Source organism: Wasmannia auropunctata, unplaced genomic scaffold, assembly GCF_000956235.1.
Source record: "Wasmannia auropunctata unplaced genomic scaffold, wasmannia.A_1.0 LD336057.1, whole genome shotgun sequence".
In the NCBI taxonomy this organism is placed as follows: Eukaryota; Metazoa; Arthropoda; class Insecta; order Hymenoptera; family Formicidae; genus Wasmannia; species Wasmannia auropunctata.
In genome coordinates this window covers 364,888-370,292 of record NW_012026833.1, presented here as the reverse complement: position 1 = coordinate 370,292, position 5,405 = coordinate 364,888, and positions in this window count along the sequence as shown.

Sequence of the window (5,405 nt, the reverse complement as noted above, 5' to 3'; positions counted from 1 at the left end):
TTTCTTCTTTTTTTTTTACCTCCCCCCTATTTTCTTCTCGGAGCGACCTTTCTCGTTCGCTCGTTTTTCGGTAAAACCCGATTCGGAAACGATTCCCGTGGCCGCTCCTAAATAACTGCGTTAATCGATTGGGTCAGAGTCGTGAAAATATTACTCTGTGTTAACGTATATTGATAATATTTTACTGATTTCGTTGTCCCACTATTTTTTTACAATCTTACATAATTTTTATGAAAACGTAATGTAAAATATAATTAGCTCTTAAAAATAGTGTTTTAATAATTTTAACAACGTACGTTAAATAATTTTTCCATTTTTAGTTTTAAATTTCGCGTAAATTTAAATATAACGAAATCTCGCTCTTCTCGCGACGAAACATCGCGAAAAATCACTGTCAACAATTCAAATTTGCGCGAGAGCGGTCGTTTTTTCACGCTTCCTTCCCCGGGGAAATTGTACAGCTCGTTCCCCGATCTAAAAGCGTACGCAGCATTTTTTTCGTTTTGTTTTTTTTTTCGGTCCGCCGCTTAACGCGCGAGCGGCGCAGTCGTTAAAATTCGGTCGGCACGGTGAATGATTTACATCTGTTTGACACGCGGAAAGTTTGCGACGGCGACGGAGACCAAATAAGCAGCTCGGAAATCGCGCGACGGATTCGACGCTTCGGCTCCTGAAAAATTCAAACAGCCCCACCGGGGCGGATTTCGCGTCGGATAGCGAGCGCCATTAGGGTCGTAAACGTCGATAAGCGGAACGCACCGATAAATTAAGGACAATGGATCTGCGGATAAATAATAAATCTCGGTGGCGCGCGCGCGCGCGCACGCGCGAGCGAGCGAGCGATTAAGCGGACTGCTTTTAGCCCAGACGAGACTTAATATCACGGTGTGGAAAATGCGAGCGGTTACCCGCGTTAAATCTACGCTTTCACGGGCGATTCGATTTGTGTCCTGCGGGCCCCGCTACCTGCTGAGAGTGTCTTGTAGTACGTTCTTTTGAATAGAACGTAATCCGAATGTCGTGATGATCGATCATACGCTCTTGACTTGAAAAGAAAGTTAGCTTGGTAGAGTCCATCGTTGTCCGTGTCTCGACGTTGCCACCCAAGTGGCACCCACAAATTTCTGTGAGCGTCACGCAATCATTTTATCGAATTTAAGAAATTTCAGTGCCTCCAAGTAACGCGTTATAAAATTTGACGAAGTTGTATTCACAATATGCATAGCAATTGCGGCCGTAGAAGCTGCTTGAATTAAAAAAAAGGGATATCTTCGAAGTTTAAAATTAATAAAAAATTATTATTATAGTAGAATTGAGAGAAAATTATAGAACAACCCTAATGCAAAATTATTGTCTAAAATTATATTGCTTATAGATATTATCTAAAATTAGATTACTTATAAATTTAAACAAACATAGGAAACTTGATAATTGAATTTTATTACAAAGTATAAAATTTTATTATTTCAACTATGGTTTTAATACTAATTTCTGTAATTGTGATTTTAAATTCTGCAATATACATTTTCCGGTAATTTTATCTCCCGCACAGCTCACGAATTGCAAAGATTTGACTGCAAAAGTTAGTCGAGCGATTCCGATTGACGAGCCTTTGTGGCGAAATCAATGATGGTTGTAAGGCTCTTCTAGGTAATCCCCCGTGTCTGACAATAGATTGGCGTGGCTGTGAAAATATTTGGAGTCCTGCGACAGATTCCTGAATTGTGATTCGACCGGTGCGACGTTCCCCCGCCCTTTTCAAAAAGATTACGACGGGGGAAAGAGAGCAACGACGAAGAATAAGCCCGAGTCCTTATGGTCCTTGAATTCACCGCGTAATCCCGTGTTCGAGGTTGTCACGAGGTCGGAATCATGATCGATCGGGCTGGGGGATTTCTCTCTGGTTTCCGGGAACGCCTCGTCGATCACGAGCGATTGCTCGAGTTGAAGTCACCTGTCAGAATTAACCAGCCTTTGCGTATTCGCACAATGCGCATTCGAACAAACGAACAATGAGACGTCTCTCGAAATAAATAAGAATAAATAGAAAAGTTTAAAAATCAACCAGAAATATAAAAAAATACGTTTCATTCGTACTTTAATTTTGAAGACATAAAATAAAACACTGTAATTCTATTTTTTTTTATTTATTCTCTAAATCTGAATCAATGGAAAAATCACTGATTAAGTCAGCAACACCTAATTGTATCGCTAATAAATAAGTAAAATAGGATCGAATTCGTTGTGCAATTAGCGAAAACAGCAAAGTCCTGATTTGTCAACGATTATAACGATTATTCACTTATTTATTAGTGATTTTTGAGAGACAATAAAGTCGAATTTCACTGCAGATTACCAGTGACATATTTAGGACTGATGCATTCAATGAATAACTATTGAAAATCAGTAATTATCCACTGATTCAGATTTAGAAAGTACATTTAATCAAAAAGTACTATCTCGTATTATTATTCTTATTATATTATATGATCTTATATTAAATATAATATTACAACTGACGAGGGCATTGAGAAGCGAAAGGACTCCGACGGTTTACGCGATTACAAAGTCACGAACGCGAGGATTAACGGTGTCGGTTGCTAAGCGTCGATCGGGCGCATTAGGGAAAAATCTTCGATTCGATCTGCGGCACCTTGTCCAAATATTTGGAATCGCCTCGCGGCCGGGTGACACCGCAGGAAAAACGCACGGCTAACCCGTGACGAAACGCACAACTGCAGGTGGCCTACAGATGCCGGGGGATTATGGGGTTTATTCCCCAGCGGGGATATTGATCCCATTGTGCTGCAGCTATGTGAAGCCGAGCTACTCTCGTCGAGTCCCTCTCTCGTTGCTCTCTCTCTCTCTCTCTCTCTCGGTTTCCTCCGAGATGAACTCGAAGACTGGAGGAGCATGTTCACTCTCATCTCCACGACGAAATCGCGTAATTTATAGAAAGAACAGGGCTCTTACGCGTTTCGTTTTTTCCTTTTCTTTCTTTTTTCGATGAATCAGTCAGTTTGCATTTATATCTGTTACAGATATTACGATTCATCTTTATTTCAGATCACGTCGTACATTGCCATTTGTTTAATTCGTTTACCTTCACATTCTAATTCCGTCGCGTAACGACAAGCGAGCGCAGCGCAATTCGGGTGTACGACGGAAGTATACACATTTCACATTATATATAAAAAAATTCTGAAAGTAATGCAACGAATCGCGAGCCCCGGAAAGTTATGTAACGAGCGCGACGCTAAATCCACATCGCCATTATACACACACACAGGATACGCAGTGCTTTATCTATTCGGCATAGAAAAAAACACGATACTTTATTTACGCATCCACGTCCGATCGCACACATCTTTCATTTCCAATGTTCTAACGTTACCCGCTTAACGTCGGCCCCGCCGGTTGCTCCTGTGTCGTTAATCCATCCAACGATTTCTGCGACGGAATCTTGATCTCAAGGATCTCGAAAGGGATATATCCGTTAATGCGATTATTTTGTAACAGTCTTCAAGGATACCCGCTAATTTATTTACGTAGCAATCCGCGGCAGATTGCGCGATTACTATTTGCAATGCGCGCGTCTCGTTGTTTAACAATACAATGGGGAGCCCCATTCGAGAGATTCCCGAGAGCGCGGCGTGCGATCGCGTGAGCTTGATTCGCTCGTAAATCGAAGTCGAGGAGATCCGTGATCGAGGTAACCGCTCCGCGATTTCGATCTCGACGCTCGAGCGATTTCGATGGTGGCGAATCAAGCGTCGGCAGGAAGGAAGCTGCCAATTTGCACCGCGCACGCCACGTCAGGACACGGATAACGGGGATGTCCTTCGGCTCCTCCTACTTCACGCTCCTTCGAGCAACGATGATTGGCCTGAGCGCGCAGGCTCCCCTCGTGCAGGTAAAAAATTGCAACTGCAACTCGTCGATGCGAATCCGAAGTCGGCCGCCGATTCTCTGAATTTCTGCACGCTTATACACACGGATAAACTGCGACGGGAAAAAGTTTATTGCCAGTTGCGTCTCGATATTATTGCAAAAACTTGAAGATAAATCAGTAATAATTATTGCATATATTAGTCGTAATTTTCCGTAAATTTTTTACTTAAGATTTAAGGAAAGACTATAGATACTTGTCATTTTATTTTTATTCGCACGGAAAGAACAATTTTGCTGAATCCAGAGCTGAAAATAATTTTTGTCAATAATCAAAATAATTTTGCGCGAAAGTCAAAATGATTGCTAGAATATCCAAACGTTTTATAGCAATGCTTATCAGTTTTAACATTCCAACAAATTATTTTGATAATTCAACAAATTATTTTTAGATCTGTTTTTAGCAAAATTTTTAGACCTTTCAGAACAAAATCGTTCTTTCCGTGCAGTTACGAAATTTATTGAATTAATACTTTACTCATTAATCTTATTTCTTATTTTACATTTAATGCACTTGATTTGTGTAAATAACACACGCGGGGTACGTAACTTTACCGAGTTTCATCTAGCCGGAAAACAGACGGATTTATATCGGGAAACAACACATTCGCGTGTAAGGTCATTCCGATATGCAGATTGATTTCAGGAGAGTAACGCGAGAGTAGCGGAGATAAACCATGATTCGTTCGATTATATTTGTGAAGCGTGTACCAATCCTGTTTAGGGGTTGCGCCTTTCGGAAAATAAGCTGTCACATATCGTCGCTAAACGCGAAGGGTGTAGGGAATAGGATAGAAATAAAGGGGAATATAGTATATTAGGTTCTAGTTATTCCCCATACCGAAACGTTACTTCCCCACGATAACCTCCGCATTACCGGGCGGCCGTCGTGGTGCATTTAGGGGAAAGCGGCACTACACATACATATATATGTATATTTAAAGCGTCGCTCATTTTTCATTGTCTCGTTCTGTATGCGCTCATACATTATGCTTCACCACGATTTTCGTGACTATTGACTTTTTCTAGTCACCGGCTTTCCCATCTTGCTGCGGCCACATTCGATTACAATAACATAGTCGAGTGTACACTGTTTGAATATTTGTGTACAGCTTGGAATTCTTGTAATTCTTTCTCCCTCTTTCTCTCCCTCTCTAATACTCGTGTATCGATGCCTCTGAGTTTACATAAGTTAGGATCGAAAAATAGATCGAACCTTTTCCTTGATATACTCAATTTTGATCGTATACTAATTAATTAAAACTTTTACGTGTTATTTTACTTAAGGTGGTTTTTTAGTGAAGTGCCGAAAATTTGGGTTGCCTCACCAGGGCCCATTCGAAGTCACAAATATTTATACTTTGGATAAAATATTAAAACTACGTGTATGTCTAATGATATAGTATGAAACAATCGATATTGTTACTCCGCGTGGCAATGGCAAGGATAAGAAAGTG